We start from the raw sequence: 18,951 nt of genomic DNA, 5'->3' as shown, positions 1-18,951 counted from the left end.
CTCTGCCATGGACAAGGACACCTCCCACCAGCTCAGGTTGCTCAAGGCCTCATCCAACATGAGCTTGAACACCTCCAGTTAAGCAGCATCCAGAACTTCCCTGGGCAACCTGTTCCAGTGTCTCACCACTCTCACTGTGAAGAATTTCTTCCTAATCTCCAGTCTCAATCTGCTCTTCTCAAGCTTCAATCCATCCTCTCGTCCTGTCACTCCAAGCCCTTGTAAAATTTTACCTCTTCATACCAGGTCTCACATCTGGGTCTGTCAGCTTCAGGTCCCTCATCCCTAAGTACACAGAAAATGGTTTATATTCCTAGAGGAAAAACGATGAAAAGTTTGTTCCCCTCTGAGGGGGCAACATCTCTGAAAACTAGAATCATGGCATTATGGAGTCATTAAGGTTGGAAAGCCCTCTAAGACCATCAAGTCCACCTGTCAATGCAACACCACCATGCCCACTAAACCACGTCCCCAAATGCCACGTTCACACTTTTTTTGACTCCACCACCTCCCTGGGCAGCCTGTTCCAATGCTAGAAGCAACACAAAGCACTTCTTTATTTTTCACAAAGTCAGAAAAGACCCTGAGTTCTGCTCCCTAATGAGATGCCTGCTAAAAACGACCTAAATGAGCTAATTAGAAATCCATCACCCTGTTCATGCATACAACCAGAGAATCATTGAGCTTGGAAAAGACTTCTGAGATCATCCAGACCAATCACCAAACCAACACCACCATAGCCACTAAACGATGTCCCCAAGTGCCACATTATAGAATGATAGAATGGTCTGGGCTGGAAAGGACCTCCAAAGCTCACCCAGTCCAGCCTCCTTGCAGTCAGCAGGGACATCCCCAACTAGCTCAGGCTGCCCAGGGTCTCATCGAGCCTCACCTTGAATATCTCCAGGGAAGGAGCCTCAACCACATCCCTGGGAAACCTGTTCCAGTGTTCCACCACCCTCATAGTAAAGAACTTGTTCCTAACAGCCAATCTAAATCTGCTTTTCTCTAGTCTGAAGCCATTGCCCCTTGTCCTGTCCCTGCAGTCCTTTGCAGTCTCTCTCTATCCTTCTTGTAGCCCCCTTCAGGTACTGGAAGGTTGCTATTAGGTCTCCCTGGAGCCTCCTCTTCCCCAGGCTGAACACCCCCAGCTCCCTCAGCCTGTCCTTGTATCAGAGCTGCTCCAACCCCCTGACCATTTCCATGACCCTCCTCTGGACCTGCTCCATCAGGTCCATGTCCTTCCTATATTGAGGGCTCCAGACCTGTACACAGTACTCCAGGTGAGGTCTCACCTTCTTGAACACCTCCAGGAAAGGTGGTTCCACCTGGGCAGCCTGTTCCAATGCCTGATCACTCTTGCAGGAAAGGAATTGTTCCATATCTCCAGTCCAAACCTCCCCTGCTATTAGTCATGCTCTAGAGTTTTCCTACAACCTAAGGGACAGGTACCTTCTACTCCAGCCCCAAATCAAATCAAATCAAATCAAATCAAATCAAATCAAATCAAATCAAATCAAATCAAATCAAATCAAAGAGATTCCTAGAAGGCAGCTATAAACTATTTCTGCTTGGTTAAAATTGTGTGGTCCTTGAGAAGGCAAACAGAGGAATTGCTTCACCTGAGTAGCTCAGTGATCCACCTCTCCCTCCTGCAGCCCTTGCCAGTTCCTGAAGCTGGTTCTCAAAGGGTACTTCTTAGCCCAGCAAGCAAAGAGGTTATCTTCATCAAATTCCAGAGAGGACAACAAATCAGATGAGTAAACCACAGCCATTAATTTGAAGCTAAAGGATTTAAGGAGTTAAGAAATGGGTTGGAAAAAAAAATTGGATTGAATGGAAGAATGCAGATCTTTGGCTGTGCTGAGATCAATGGAGTTACAGTGAGCTGAGGATCTGCTCCAAGTCAACCAACTTGCAAGCTTCAAAAGTGAGTTTTCTTTTACTTAATTAGCCTTTGAACATGGCCAGACATCTAAGGAACTAATAACATGTTAAGGGAAGTTCTTCAGGAGATTGTCAACTCTCATTTACTGTTAGTCTGAGGAGGATTCTGTTCAAACAACAGAGCTCAGAGAACTGTGATCAGACACAGAGAGTCCAGTTGGAGCCCTGTGGCCAGCAGTGTTCCTTCCCCAGGGATCAATACTGGCTCTAGTTTTGTTCAATATCTTCATTAATGACCTGGATGAAAGCATTGAGAGGACCCTCAGCAAGATTGCTGATGATAACAAGTTGGGTGTTTTGCTCTTTTCTTGCTCAACACTGCTGGAAAGCAGCTCCATGGAGAAAGATCTTGGGGCACTGGTGGACAGCAAGTTCTGCATGGGACAGCAATGTGCCCTTGTGGCCAAAAGGGCCAATGGCATCCTGGGGTTCAGCAAGGAAAGTGTGGCCAGCAGGGCTAGGGAGATTCTCCTGCCCCTCTACTCTGCCCTGCTGAGACCACACCTGCAGTACTGTGTTCAGTTTGGGGCTCCCCAGTTCAAGAAAGAGACCTGCTGGAGAGAGCCCAACAGAGTCCAATGCTATGAGGATGATTGTGGGACTTGGACATCTGTGCTGTGAAGAAAGGCTGAGAGCTCTGGGGCTGTTTAGTCTGCATTAGAGAAGGCTGAGAGGGGATCTGAGCAATGTCTATCAAGAGCTGAGGTCAGGATGAAGATGCCAGGCTCTTTTTGTTGGTGCCCAGTGCTAGGACAAGGAACAGCAGGCACAGGCTGGAACACAGGAGGTTCCACCTCAACAGGAGGAGACATTTCTGTATGGTGAGGGTGCTGGAGCCCTGGAGCAGGCTGCCCAAAGAGGTTGTGGAGTCTCCTTCTCCACAGACTTTCAAGACTCACCTGAATGTGTTCCTGTGTGACCTGCCCTGGGTGATGCTGCTCTGGGCAGGGGTTTTGAACTTGATGATTTCTGGAGATCCCTTCCAACCCCTAACATTCTGTGGTTCTGTGAAATCAGGAGGTCGCAGCAATGTGTACAGGTCTCTCTCTCTCTTTTTTCTTTTTTTTTTTTTTTTCCCCAGAAAATAAAAACACCCTCAAAATATTTCCATGTCCTTTACTGAGCAGCCATTTTGTAACACAAGTAGGGCATCAGGGAGGGACACGTTCAGATTTCATGCATGGCTTGACTATGAAGATTAAATTGTTACTCTCTGACACTATTTCTCTTACAAAACATGGTGAAAACGTGCACGTATTGAAAAGCTTTTTATGTTCTGACATGTGGCGTGGATTTAAGCTTTCAGCAAAGCAGAATTTGCCAACAGCATGAATTTCTTGAGCCAGAGAAGAAAATATTAAATAATCTAAACACTGTTTAAATATTTCCAAGAGCCCCCCAAATCTTGTTAATGCTCCCTTGAGTCATCCTGGAGGCTGCAGTTTGTGTGTGTTAGTTAATCTTGGATAAAACACCACTGGAAGTAGAAAGCCTTTGAGGAGAGGGACGGGAGAGGGAGAGGGAGAGGGAGAGGGAGAGGGAGAGGGAGAGGGAGAGGGAGAGGGAGAGGGAGAGGGAGAGGGAGAGGGAGAGGGAGAGGGAGAGGGGTCTGAAAGAGAAGCAAGCAGCAGATGGGGAATTGTGATGAATCATAAGGGCAGCTAACCATTGCAACTGCCAGGAGGAAGAAAGCAACCAGAACAACCACCCCATTTGTTTTCCATATCTCAAGCCTTTAGAAGTAAGCTGAGTCAAGAAAAACCAGCCCAAGCCTGATGAACTGAGCTCTCCCAGGATTACATTTCCAAAGGAGCCTACATCTTGTAGGAAGGATCTAGAATCATGATGGGAGGCATTAATTTCCTGTTCCTTTCTTAGCCTGCTCTTTTCAAGGGGGTTGCAAAACCCAGAGGGAAGAGGAAATCAATAACAGAAATAAAAAACTCCTCCAAATTCTATCATGACAATAGAAATAATCAAAATTGATAACAGAAAAGCCCCAAATCCATTGGGAAATAGGTAGGAAAACTGAACTCGAGAGGAAGCTGGTGAAAAGGAAATTGTCTGATATGGACTTGACAGTTACCCAAACAGAGTAAAAGGGACATAGAAACGTGGAATGGTTTGGGTTGGAAAAGCCCTCTAAGATCATCAAGTCCAACACCACCAGCAACCCAACACCACCATGGCCACTAAACTGTGTCCCCAGGTGCCACGGCCACAACTTCCTTGAACACCTCCAGGGATGGGGACTCCACCACCTCCCTGGGCAGCCTCTGCCAATCCCTGACCACTCTTGCAGCAAAAATTTTTCCTAATCTCCACTCCAAACCTCCCCTGGCATATGAACAAGGATAGTTCATTTTATGAAAAATCCACTGAAGGGATTTTTGTCCTGGCTTCCCTTCCATGGCAAGCGATCGAGTCGATGCCAGCACGTGGCTAAATCAGGCCAGAGGCTGATCCTTGGGGTTTACTACAGCTAACATCCTAAATTTAGTGACAAGCAGAAGGAACACAGTCTCACACATTTCATCTCCATGAACATCTACAATCATAGAATCATAGAATTGTTAGGGTTGGAATGGACTTCCAGGATCATCCAGTTCCAACCCCCCACCATGGGCAGGGACACCTCACACCAGAGCAGGTTGCTCACAGCCACATCCAGCCTGGCTGCAAAAACCTCCAGGGATGAGGCTTCCACCACCTCCCTGGGCAACCTCTGCCAGTGTCTCACCAACCTCACTGCAAAGAATCTTTCTAACATCCAATCTGAATCTACCCACTTCTAGTTGTGCTCCATTCCCTCCAGTCCTATCACTACCCCACACCCTGAAAAGTTCCTCCCCAGCTTTCTTGTAGCCCCTTTCAGATGCTGGAAGGCCACAAGAAGATCCCCTTTGAGCCTTTTCTCCAGACTGAACAGCCTCAACTCTTTCAATCTGTCTCCATAGCAGAGCAGCTCCAGCCCTCTGCTCATCCTCGTGGCCCTTCTCCAGACACATTGCAGCACCTCCTGTAATAGGAGCTCCAGAACTGGATGCAGTACTCCAGGTGGGGTCTCACCAGAGCAGTGTGGAAAGGGAATCACCTCCCCCTTGCCCTGCTGGCTACACTTCTCTTGCTGCAGCCCAGGCTCTGCTTGGCTTTCTGAGCTGCAAGTGCACACTGGCAGCTCATATCGAGCTTCTCATCCACCAGCACCCCCAAGTTGTTGTTCAGACTACTTCCATCCAGACAGCTGGTGTCATACAAGAAACACCCTTCTCTTCCTCCTTTCTCTTCCAGCTGGCAGTCCACAGCCTAAAATATTTGTTGTGGTTTAATGTGATGTATTCTGGAGCTAATAAAGCATTTAATTCTGATTATTGTTACATTACTCAACTAAAAGTGGAGTGATAATGCCATGTGGATTCCTCCACTGAACTCCTTTCCCTCTTGTAACAGTTTCCCAGAGCAATGTCATTTGGGGTAATTGCTTTTGAGTCTAATAGCTCAGTAACCATCAATTACTTAAAATGACATTAAACGAATCAAAGTGACACAAACCCCTCAGCAGTGGGAGGTTTAGGTGCTGCTGTCGAGGAGGAGCAGCCAAAAATTATAGAATCAGTCAGGGTTGGAAAGGACCACAAGGATCATCCAGTTCCAACCCCCCTGCCATGGGCAGGGACACCTCACACTACATCAGGCTGGCCAGAGCCTCATCCAGCCTGGCCTTCAAAACCTCCAGGGGTGGGGCCTCAACTACCTGGACAACCCATTCCAGGCTCTCACCACTCTCAAGGTGAAGAACTTCTTCCTCGTGTCCAGTCTGAACCTTCCCACTTCCAGCTTTATTCTGTTCCTCCCAGTCCTGTCACACATAGACATCACAGCTTCACACATGGCATTGGGTTGGAAGGGACCCTCAAAGGTCATCCTGTCCAACCCCCCTGCACTCAGCAGGGACACCTCCAGCTACAATAGGCTGTCCAGGGCTACAACAAGGCTGACCTGGAATGTCTCCAGGGATGGGGTCTCAAGCACATCCCTCAGCAACCTGTTCCAGTATTTCACCACTCTCATTGTGCAGAACTCCCTCCTGATGTCCAACCTAAATGTGCCCTGCTCCAGTCTCAAGCCATTTCCCCTCATTCTATCCCCACAGGCCCTTCTGAACAGTCCCTCTCCAGCCTTCCTGTAGGTTCCCTTCACGTATTAAAATGCAGCTCTAAGGTCTCCCTGGAGTCCTCTCTTCTCCAGGCTGAACAGTCCCAGTTCTCTCAGCTTGTCTTCCAGTAGAGGTTCTCCAGCCCTCTGATCAACTTGGTGGCCTCCTCTGGACCCACTCTGAACTTCTTGTTGGCCTTGCTTTTAATTTCATTCCCTTTGGCTGCATAGCCAGCTGAGACAGCAAAGAGGAGGAAGCCGCAGCAACAGCATTGCAGAACCCACAGCACTACAGCTTCATCTTGGAGATTCATAGAATGGTTTGGGCTGGAAGAGACCTTAAAGATCATCTACTTCCAACCTCCCTGCCATAGGGGGGGACACCTCCCACTAGCCCAAGTTGTTCAAGGCCTCATCCAACCTGACCTTGAATACCTCCAGGAAGGAAGCATCCACAACCTCCCTGGGCCACCTGTTCCAGTGTCTCACCACCCTCATTGTGAATCATTTCTTCCTAATCTCCAGTTTGCCCTCTTCCAGCTCAAAGTCACTACCTCTCACCCAATCACTACCAGCTCTTGTCCCTCCCCAGCGTTCCTGCAGCCTCCTTGAGGTATTGGGAGGCTGTTCTGTGTTCTCCCACAGCCTGTCTGAGGTATCTGCCCCCTGAATCATATTCCAGAAGTAGCCCAAGGCATTATTCTGGAGCAGACTAACTTGTGTACTTTACTATAAACCTCAGGAATGCTTTTGTTTCTTCAGGCAAGACATGGGCTTCAACAAAAAAGCTGCAGAAGGTTTTCATTGCTTAAGCTCCTTCCATTCTCTCCACTCAGCCAAGGCCTGTTTACCAAAAGCTATGAAATTGTCATGAGCTCCTTCATTCACATCTGCACAGAGCAGTGCAGGATGTATTTCTGTACCCACACAACCCAGACACTTCCTTTTCTTTTCTTTTTCTTTTTTTCTGTGTTCTTTTTTTTTTCTTTTTTAATAAATGAAAGAATAAAATCACTTGAGAGTTACTCAGCAGGTCCTGAAAATGACATAATTTCATCTCCAAGACATTTCATGCTTGGATTTGTATTCTGAAGCAGATGGTAAGCCTTAGAAGAAGATGAAACATTGGGATTCAGCCACAGCTAAATGTTCTGGAAAATTAAGGCAGAGCCCCCCCTCCCCCCAAAAAAACAACAACAAAGAAAAAAAGAAAAATACCACAAAGAAACAAATAAAAAAGCAAGACAAAAGCTGGGGGGAGATTGATGGATCAACCTTGTCAGTTTTCACAGAATCAGAGAAACATTCAGGTTGGAAAAGACCCTCAGGATCACCAAGTCCAACCCAGAACCCTACTCTGCAAGGCTCACCTCTAAACGATAACCCCAAGCACCACATCCAAACCACCTTTAAACATCCAGAGATGGTGACTCCACCACCTCCCTGGGCAGCACATTCCAATCCCTGACCACTCTTGGTGTAAAAAAATTAAAGTGAACTCAAGTGAGAGCGACACAAACAGGAGGCTATGACTTCATGTTCACAAAGAAAGTGACTTTGTGGTCACAGGCTCACAGGATGTTAGGAGTTGGAAGGGACCCTCAAAGGTCATTAAGTCCAACCCCTGGCCAGAGGAGGACCATAGAATCCAGCACAGGTTGCACAGGAATGCATCCAGATGGGTCTGGAAAGTCTCCAGAAAAGGAGACTCCACAACCTTCCTGGGCAGCCTGTTCCTATCTCTGACCACTCTTGCAGCAAAGAAATTTTCCAAATGTCCAACCCCCAGACAAAATTTCTACTGGACATCACTGAGCTACCTGTAATACATAAGACAATCTTCAGCAGGACGACAATATGCAACAGTCAGCAGAAAATCCATGATAGCCATGGGGGATCCCTCTTTAGTTCATACCCCATGAGATAAAACTCTTCTCAGCCTCACCAGGAACACATTTTTAAAGGGCAATATTTGTTGTACACGAGTCAAGTAAAATGGAAGAGAACCATAGACCATTTTTGGTTGGAAAAGCCTCTACACATCATCCAGCCCAACCATTCTATAACTCTACCAAGGCTGCTGCTAAACCATGGCCCTCAACACCATCTCTGCCTCTTCGAAACACCTCCAGGGATGAGGATTCAACCATCTCCCTGGGCAGGCTGTGCCAGGCTTTGAAAACCCTTTCAGTCAAAAATTTTCTTCTAATGTCCAACCTAAGCCTCCCCTGGTGCAACTTGAGACCATTTCCTCTCGTTGTATCACCTGATACTAGGGAGAAGAGACCAAGCCCCACCTCAGTCCAACCTCCTTTCAGGGAGCTGTAGAGAGCTATGGATATTTTGATGCCTCAGCCAGGCCTCACAAAAGCCCTGCTTGAACCCCCTGAAACTGCTTTCCTCCTTCCAGAAGACTTCTTTCAAGCCAGCCTTCACTCAAAGTAAAATTAATTTGTTCACTTCTTCCAAGCAGCTTTTCCCAGCCTCCTGCTTCCTTGTTCCTCTCTCCTGAACTCTGTGCTGCTTTTGAGCACTGTTAGTTACTTTCTTTTCCAAGATACACCCTTCAAAGCTTTCTCAGTGCTCATCTTCTGATTCCCCCTCCTGACTGCCTCTCTGCTCCCTTTCTTGGTCTCTCCTTTGATGGATCAGTTGTCTGTGTTGGGGCTGATTATTTCTGCAGTGCAGCACAGACATTGCCCATCTTGCTTTAGCCAAACTAACTCCCATACCTCAGTCTTGCCACACCAGCATGGAGCTCTTCTCAGGCTATTTTCTTCCTCTTCTCCCTACTTCATGTTTTCAGAACTGCCACACACTTGGATTTTTCTTTTAAACACAGTTGATTGTTAAGGCATTGCATTATCCTTTGCTTTAGCAATACTACCCAAAATTGGTTAGTGCTTTAAAGCCCTCAAGGGACTGGAGCATGTACGCTATGAGAAGAGGCTGAGAGCTCTGGGGCTTTTTAGTCTGGAGAAGAGAAGACTGAGAGGGGATTTAATAAATGTTTATAAATATCTGAGGGCTGAATGTCAGGAGGGAGGGGACAGGCTCTGCTCACTTACACCCTGTGGTAGAACAAGGGGCAATGGACATAAGCTACATCACAGGAAGTTCCACCTCAACATGAGGAGAAACTTCTTCACTGTGAGGGTCACAGAGCACTGGAACAGGCTGCCCAGAGAGGTTGTGGAGTCTCCTTCTCTGGAGGCTTTCCAGACCCATCTGGATGTGTTCCTGTGTGACCTGTGATGGGTTCTATGGTCCTGCTCTGGCTGGGGAGTTGGACTTGATAACCTTTGAAGGTCCCTTCCAACCCCTAACATCTTGTGATCCTAAGGCTCTCTTCTATAAGCTGTCCACAAATCAGGTGGCAGTTAAGAGGAGAAGTAAACAGAAATCAATGACATGGAAATTACAAACAATGCTGCTGCCTCTTTTGCTCCTTTTTTTTTTTTTCCCCTTTCTTAACGAAGTTTTCTGTGCATTATAACTACAACATGGAAGTTCAACAAAGCCAAGATCAAGGTCCTGCATCTGGGCCAGGGCAATCCTAAGCACAAATCAAGGCTGGATGAGAAGTGGCTCAAGAACAGCCTTGAGGAGTAAGAATTGGGGGTGTCACTTGGTGACAAACTCCCCAGGAGCCAGGAACAGTCACTGGTAGCCCAGCAGGCAGCTGAGTGCTGAGCTGCATCCAGAGCAAGGAGAGCATCAGCACAGGGAGGGGATTCTGCCCCTCTGCTCTGCTGAGACCCCACCTGCAGCACTGCCTCCAGTTCTGGTGCTCCCAGCACAAGACAGACATGGACCTGCTGGAGACAGTCCAGAGGAGGCCACCAAGATGATCAGAGTGCTGGAGAACCTTCCTTATGGGGACAGGGTGAGAGAGGTGGGGCTGTTCAGCCTAGAGAAGAGAAGGCTCTGGGGAGACCTTAGAGCAGCCTTCCAGTACCTGAGGGAGAAGAGCTGGGGAGGGACTTTTGTCAATGGCTGGAAGCGACATGATAAGAGGGAATGGATGGAAGCTTGAGAAGGGCAGATTTAGACTGGAGATTAGGAAGAAATTCTTTCCAGTGAGGGTGGTGAGACACCGGAACAAGCTGTCCAAGAAGGTTGTGGATGCCCTCCCCCTGGAAGTGTTCAAGGCCAGGCTGAATGAGGCCTTGAGCAACCTGGGCTGGTGGGAGGTGTCCCTGCCCATTGCAGGAGGTTGGAAGTAGATGATCTTCAAGATCCCTTCCAACCCAAACCATTCTCTGATTCTAAGATGCTGTATGAAAGGCTGTGGATGTACCAGGGTGGGATATGCCATGATGGAATACACATGGACAGTATTTCATAGAATCCTGGAATGCTCTGGGTTCAGTGTAGACACCAAAACAAAATTCCTGCCATGTTTTGCACACAGACTTTTTGCACAACACCACTGCTTCCTTCCCTCTTGCCCAGGAAGGTTAGGCACATTTTTAACTGTCAGCTTAAACCCACATTTAAGGTTCTTCGAAACAAAGCCTCAGGCTTCAGTCCTGCAGCTTGAGAGCAGCTCTATCTGTATTAATGAGCTCTATAATTGTCCTGTACAACAGAGCCTTCAAACTTGTAAACCTTCAAAAAATCATTGAAATCTCATTTCAAACTCACTGAAATACTTCATGGACTCTGACTGTACTTGCCAGGGAGGAATTCTTGTTAAAAGTCACAGAATCACAGAATGTAAGGGGTTGGAAGGGATCCCCGGACATCATCCACTCCAACCCCCCTGCCAAAGAAGGGTACCTAGAGCAGGTCCGACAGGAATGCATCCATGAGGATTTTGAAAGTCTCCAGAGAAGACGACTCCACAACCTCTCTGGGCAGCCTGCTCCAGGGCTCCACCACACTCACCGTAAAGAAGTTTCTCCTCAGGTTGCAATGGAACCTCCTGGGTTCCAGTTTCTTCCTTGCCCTATCACTGGGCACCATCAAAAAGAGCCTGGCACCTTCATCCTGACACCCACCCCTCAGATATTTATAGACATAGATCAGATCTCCTCTTAGCCTTCTCCTCTCCAGACTCATCAGCCCCAGAGCTCTCAGTCTTGCTTCACAGCAGAGATCTTCCAGTCCCTTAATCACCCTCATAGCTCTGCTGGACTCTGGATTCTTGTGCAGATTACTCTCAAACTACCACATGAATCTAGGTGGATTCTGAAAGTCTCCAGCAAAGGAGACTCCACAACCTCTCTGGGCAGCCTGCTCCAGAACCCTCACCATAAAGAAGTTTCTCCTTATATTGAGGTGGAATCTCCTGTGCTCCAGATTACACCCATGGAAAGCTGGGGAGGGACTTGTTAGGATATCAGGTAGTGATAGGACTAGGGGGTCTGGAACAAAGCTGGAAGTGGGGAGATTCAGGCTGGACATAAGGAAGTTCTTCTCTATGAGAGTGGTGAGAGCCTGGAATGGGTTGTCCAGGGAGGTGCTTGAGGCTCCATCCTGGAGGTGTTTAAGGCCAGGCTGGATGAGGCTCTGGCCAGCCTGATCTGGTGTGAGGTGTCCCTGCCCATGGCAGGGGGGGTGGAACTGGCTGAGCCTTGTGGTCCCTTCCAAACCCTGACTGAATCTGTGATTCTATGCCTAAGTTCCATTGAGTTGTATGAAGAGTTTAAGTTGTATTTCCTGCTTAACAAAACAGTTTTGAAGTCAAATATTTGCATGCAAGAATCAACCTTTATTTATTATGCAATCCTACTCCTCACCAACATGATTAGAAATGACAAGGTTGGACTGGGTGATCTTTGAGGTCTCTTCCAACCAGATATATTCTGGGATTCTGTGATTTTTGCCATCATTTTCTCACTCTTACAAGCCAGCTCTGAGTCATGCCTCAGTTATTTCTGTCATTAGCTCTTTCTTCCAGCACATGCCAGAGTCTGCAAGAGTATAAAAATGAATCAGGTCCAAGACTGTGGCTGATATTCAGAGCACAGACCATGTTACTTCACAGTATCATAGTACATTAGAGGTTGGAAGGGACCTCCAGAGATCATCCAGTCCAAACCCCCTACCAAAAGCAGGATTCCCCCAGGGTAGTCCACACAGGAATGTATCCAGGTGGGTTTTGAAAGTCTCCAGAGAAGACACTCCACAGCCTCTCTGGGCAGCCTGCTCCAGGGCTCCAGCACCCTCATTGTAAAGAAGTTCCTCCTCATGTTGAGGTGAAACCTTCTCTGTTCAAGCTTGTACCTGTTGTTCCTTGGCTTATTGCTGTGCACCACCCAAAAGAGCCTGGCCCCCTCCACTTGACACCCACCCCTCAGCTATTGATAGACATTGATCAGACCCCTCTCAGCCTTCTCTTCTCCAGACTAAACAGCCCCAGGGCTCTCAGTCTCTCTTCACAGGGGAGATGCTCAAGTCCTCTAATGTGTCGGTGTGAGCTGAAATTCCCCCCCCCACCGACAATAACCAGGCTAGCCCAGATTGGAAGCAAATGAAAAGCTGTATTTACAAGCAGAGTCTAAAATCTACAATGAAATGCAATGAATATGTACAAATATACAAAATTCACGACATTCACAAATATATACAATCAACAGAAAAGCACAATCGATCTCCCTTTGCTTCCCCCCAAGGGGACCCTCCCAAAGGGGCCTCTCTCCCAGGAGCTTCCCCCCCAGACCCCCCTGGACAGAGAAGCAGAGTTTAGTTAGAGCAGAAAGTTGTTAACTTAGCTGCCAAGGTCAGTGTGTTATCTTCAGCCAGAAGAGAAGAAGAAACAGCAGCCAGACAGCCCAGCAACTGCCCCCACTGCAGAACGCAGAATGTGCAGAGTGCCTACTTTGTTTTGGGTAATAGTTCTTAAACATTTCTATCTATCCAATGGAAGTGTTTAGAACAATCGTTATTTTGCTTTCTTACACCCAATAGTGACTTATTTACATTCTTTCACTTTCTCTGTTCTGAACTTTGCAAGGAAAAATTAAAAAGACAGTTTCAAACCATCACAGTCCACCCCTTCTAAACAATTCCATTGGCTGCTACTATCATTTATCTAATCTAAAATAATATCTACAACAATAGGTGAATAAAGACCATAGTCCATTCCGGCTATCTCAGATGTAGATGATTCAAAAGAGTCAAATCACAGGAAAAACAGCAAACAGCTTGTTTCCTCGCAGATGGAGCGAAGGAAGGAACAGGGACTCTCAGGTGACTCAGGGCTCTCAGGGTTCGTGCACCGTAGATCTCATGAACTCTCCTCTTGCGCGCGATGCTGTATCTGTGCAACACTCTGAATTTAACCTCTCTCAGCCAAAGTTAGATTTCTTTGTGGAATACACTGAATTTCACCATTTTCTTGCATCGCCCAATAGGTGTGACCAGGACCTTCAGCAGAAACCACCCCTCGGACAGGTTTGGCCTCTCCTGAAGGAGAAAATACCCAAACAGTTTTGCCTAACAGATTCTTTTCTCTGATAACAGGAACTCTATCACCTTCCTCCTTTCGCAACAAATCTGATTGGGCAGGTCCAGCTCGATTCACTGAACCTCTACTATTCACCAACCAGGTTGCTTGTGCTAAATGTTTCTCCCAGTTTTTCAAAGATCCACCCCCCATGGCTTTGAGAGTGGTTTTCAGCAAACCGTTGTAGCGTTCGATCTTCCCTGCAGCTGGTGCATAGTAGGGAATGTGGAATATCCACTCGATGCCGTGCTCTTTGGCCCAGTTTTTTACAAGATTGTTCTTGAAATGAGTTCCGTTGTCTGACTCAATCCTCTCTGGAGTTCCGTGTCTCCACAGGATTTGTCTCTCCAGACCAAGAATGGTGTTACGTGCAGTTGCATGAGGAACTGGATAAGTTTCCAGCCATCCAGTGCTCGCCTCTACCATAGTCAGCACATACTGCTTACCAGATGGAGAACGAGGTAGAGTGATGTAGTCAATCTGCCAGGCTTCACCATACTTGTACTTGGACCATCGGTCACCGTACCACAAGGGCTTGATCCGCTTTGCCTGCTTAATAGCAGCACAAATGTCACAGTCATGGATGACTTGTGTGATAGCATCCATGGAAATGTCAATGGATCTGTCACGAGCCCATCGGTAGGTTGCATCTCTGCCTTGATGTCCTGACGAGTCATGGGCCCACCGAGCTAAGAACAGCTCACCTCGGTGTTTCCAGTCAAGATCAGGATCAGGATCAGAGTTTGTGTCCACCTGGGAAACTCTTGCAGCTAGATCTGCCTGATGGTTGTGTTGTTGTTCCTCAGTAGCTTTGCTCTTAGGAATGTGAGCATCGATGTGTCTCACTTTCACTGGGATTCTCTCAATGCGAGCAGCAATGTCTTGCCACAGATCTGCAGCCCAGATTGGCTTTCCTTTCCTCTGCCAGCCATTCTTCTTCCAGTCTTTCAGCCAACCCCACAAGGCATTGGCTACCATCCACGAGTCGGTGTAGAGATAAAGCTTTGGCCATCTCTCACGTTCAGCTACGTTAAGAGCTAGCTGGACAGCTTTTACCTCTGCGAATTGACTGGATTCTCCTTCTCCATCTCTTGTCTCTGCAACTCTGTGTGTTGGGCTCCACACTGCAGATTTCCATCTCCGCTTGTTCCCAACAAGACGACAGGAACCGTCTGTGAACAAAGCATATCTCTTTTCATCATCAGACAGATCACTGTAAGGAGGAGCTTCCTCAGCGCGAGTTACTCTCTCCTCTGGAGGTTTAGCACAGCTTGTGCCTTCTGGCCAGTTTGTGATCACCTCCACCAAACCAGGCCTTTTGAGATTTCCCATTCGAGCTCTCTGTGTTATCAGAGCCATCCACTTAGACCAGGTAGCATCTGTTGCATGATGTGGTGAAGAACCTTTGCCTTTGAACATCCAATTCAGAACTGGCAATCTAGGAGCTAGAAGAAGTTGTGACTCAGTTCCGATGACTTCAGAAGCAGCTTTCACTCCTTCATAAGCAGCTAAAATCTCTTTCTCTGTTGGAGTGTAGTTTGCCTCTGAGCCTCTGTAGCCACGACCCCAGAAACCAAGAGGACGTCCTCGTGTCTCCCCTGGAGCTCTTTGCCATAAGCACCAGGTTGGACCATTGTCACTCGCGGCCGTGTACAGAATGTTCTTAATGTCTGGACCAGTTCGGACAGGTCCCAGACCCATCGCTTGGACTACCTCTCGCTTGATCTGGTCAAAGGCTGCTTGTTGCTCAGGACCCCATTGGAAACTGTTTCTCTTTCGAGTCACATCATAGAGAGGTTTCACAATCTGACTGTATCCAGGAATGTGCAGTCTCCAAAATCCCACTATGCCTAAGAAACGCAGAGTTTCTTTCTTGTTGATGGGATTTGCCATGGTGGAGACTCTGTTTATCACATCCATTGGGATGTGACGGCGACCATCTTGCCACCGCACTCCCAGAAACTGGATTTCTCTGGCAGGTCCTTTCACCTTGTCTCGCTTGATAGCGAAACCGGCTTGCAAGAGAATGTCAATGATTTTGTTACCTTTCTCGAAGACTTCTTCAGCAGTCTCACCCCAGACGATGATGTCATCGATGAACTGAATGTGTTCTGGAGCTCCACCTTTCTCCAAAGCATCATGGATCACTGCATGGCAGATGGTTGAACTGTGAATCCACCCCTGGGGCAAACGATTGAATGTGTACTGAATGCCTCTCCAGGTGAAAGCAAACTGAGGCCTGCATTCCTCTGCTATGGGAATAGAGAAGAAAGCATTAGCAATGTCTATGGTAGCATACCATTTGGCCTGCTTGGATTCCAGCTCATATTGGAGTTCCATCATGTCTGGTACAGCTGCACTCATGGGTGGAGTTACTTCATTCAAGGCACGGAAATCAACTGTCAGACGCCACTCTCCATTCTGCTTTCTCACAGGCCAGACTGGACTGTTGAAAGGTGAATGAGTTTTGCTGATGACCTTCTGACTCTCCAACTGACGAATCAAGTTTTGAATGGGCACCAAAGAGTCACGGTTGGTTCTGTATTGTCTGTGATGCACAGTTTGAGAAGCAACCGGCAGCTTTACATCCTCTATCTCATGTTGTCCCACAACTGCAGATTCATCTGAAAGCTCAGGTCTAATGGACAACTTCAATTTTCCTCCATCAATTTCTACAGTTGCTATTCCAAAAGCCCATTTGTAACCCTTAGGGTCTTTAAAACGCCCTTCTCTCAGAAAGTCAATTCCCAAAATACAAGGTGCATTAGGACCTGTTACAATAGTATGTTTCTTCCACTGCTTCCCAGTTAAACTTATATCAACCTCTATCTTAAACAACTCTTGAGATCCACCAGTGACTCCCTGAATAGTTATAGATTCTCCCCCTTGATAATTTGATGGTATTATGGTGCACTGAGCTCCTGTGTCAACCAAGGCCCTGTACTTCTGAAATTTTGAAGTGCCAGGCCACTGGATGTACACATCCCAATAGATTCTGTTATCTCCATTATCCCTTACCTCCCCCTGGCGGAAGGCAGGGCACCCCTAATGGTGGGGATTACCTCCACATGTACAGCTGGCACAACGTCCAGCATCAGAATTAGGATCACTGTTGGAGCTATCAGAGTTGTTCTGGGAAACTGAGGAAGTGACAGCTACCCTCCTGGTATTGCTACCTCGGGATCTGCCCCTCTGCAGCTCCCGTAACCTCTTGAAAAGATCAGAAGTTGGTTGACCATCCCATCTGTTCATGTTCTCACCAAACTGATCACGCAGAGTTATCCAGATACTGCCACGTGATTGCCTCTGCTGTCTGTTTTGGTTTGACCTATTCTGGAATGGCCTTCTTGGAGCACGTCTGTTCCTAACAGCTGAAACTTGTATCCATCTGGAGGAAGAGGAATTAGAATCATCCCCCTTCATCAAGTTGGATATGGAGGTTTTAAGTTCCTCCTTCAGCTCTTTCATGCAATTCTCCATCTTTCCAGACAGAGTTTCAATGGCTGAAACCAAAGAAGTACGTGCAAGACTATCCTCCAACTGCCTCATTTGGTCAGTGAAATGGCCAACAGTAGGAGGTGCTCCACCATAATTTCTTGCCACAATCCTGCTTGCCAGAATAGTGGCATAATTAGGAGGAGCAAGCTTAATGAGCTTTTTGGCAAGGCCTGTTCCAACAGGAATTTCATCAGGATTCAGAGTCTTATGATCTCCATACATTACTTCTCTCACAGCAAACTCTCTCAGACGCTTGATTCCCTCAGCTATTGTGGTCCAAGGCTTAGGGTTCCATGGTAAATCATCTCTGCTGGGGTACCTCAGCGAGACTGCCAGTAGGAGGCGTGCCCACAGAGAAACTTTACCAATGCACTTGCCTAGGTGCCTGTCTATGCCTGTATCCTTTGAGAGCATCCCCAACTGAGAGGCCGACTTGTCGCCTACCACCAATGCTGGGGCTCCCATATCAAAACACCTGGCTAGCCAAGACAGGACTGGCTCATTATCTCCTCTGATGTAATCCTTCCTCACATGTCTAATTTCCTGTCTGGGTGCATTAGCTGACTGTATGTCATCCTCATCTCATCATCATCATCATCATCCTGAGGTCGCTGTCCCCATAATCCTGTTGTAATCCTCCGTTGAATTTCTTTGAGTTCAGAGGCACTACCAGCAGTTGCTAATCTACTAGGGTCTACATCCTGACCTACATCTCCATCATCCATGTGGGGTCTCAAGAGGTCTACCAGAGTTTTAAGGCTAACCCTCTCTTCCTCATCAGAAGGATCTTTCTTAACAGAGGGACCCTGAGTAGAAGGACCCTCATCTCCATCTGCACCATCTCCTGCAGCATCTGCATCTCCTCCTGCAGCTCCTTTGCGCTTTCTGGTGATAGTGGCAACCAAATTTACTGGCTTGGTTTTCACATTCACAGCAGAGTTGGAAGAGCAAGTAGCCTTATGTCTTTCTTGATACAGTGCTATCAGTAGCCATATGATTATTCCAAGAAGCAACAAAATTAAGGCAAGCACAAGATATCTAGGGTACCACTGGTTCCAAGGACCCTCTGTAGTTGTAAGAGGAGTAACAAACTCATATGTGTCTGCTAGCAGATCCATAGTTGAGTTACCATAGCTTCTTAGCCCAATAAGACCACAACAGAATTCACCAACATTCAGTAACTTGTTCTTAACCCAAAGAAACGACTTATATGCCACATATCTCACAATCTTGTCTATCATGCAAGAAGTGGTCCATCTGTAGACAATTGCACCGATAATAGATGAAATAGAATGACTCAGAATCCAAAACAGCTTCATTTTGCTTCCTAATCTGAGCAGAAATAAATCACAAGCAATCGAGCCCCACGTTGGGCGCCAAAAATAAAAAGTGTGTCGGTGTGAGCTGAAATTCCCCCCCCACCGACAATAACCAGGCTAGCCCAGATTGGAAGCAAATGAAAAGCTGTATTTACAAGCAGAGTCTAAAATCTACAATGAAATGCAATGAATATGTACAAATACACAAAATTCACAACATTCACAAATATATACAATCAACAGAAAAGCACAACCGATCTCCCTTTGCTTCCCCCCAAGGGGACCCTCCCAAAGGGGCCTCTCTCTCTCCCAGGAGCTTCCCCCCCAGACCCCCTGGACAGAGAAGCAGAGTTAGTTAAGCAGAAAGTTGTTAACTTAGCTGCCAAGGTCAGTGTGTTATCTTCAGCCAGAAAGAAGAAGAAACAGCAGCCAGACAGCCCAGCAACTGCCCCCACTGCCGAACGCAGAATGTGCAGAGTGCCTACTTTGTTTTGGGTAATAGTTCTTAAACATTTCTATCTATCCAATGGAAGTGTTTAGAACAATCGTTATTTTGCTTTCTTACACCCAATAGTGACT

Source organism: Indicator indicator, chromosome 2, assembly GCF_027791375.1.
Source record: "Indicator indicator isolate 239-I01 chromosome 2, UM_Iind_1.1, whole genome shotgun sequence".
NCBI classification, from domain to species: domain Eukaryota; kingdom Metazoa; phylum Chordata; class Aves; order Piciformes; family Indicatoridae; genus Indicator; species Indicator indicator.
This window is presented reverse-complemented; position numbering follows the sequence as displayed.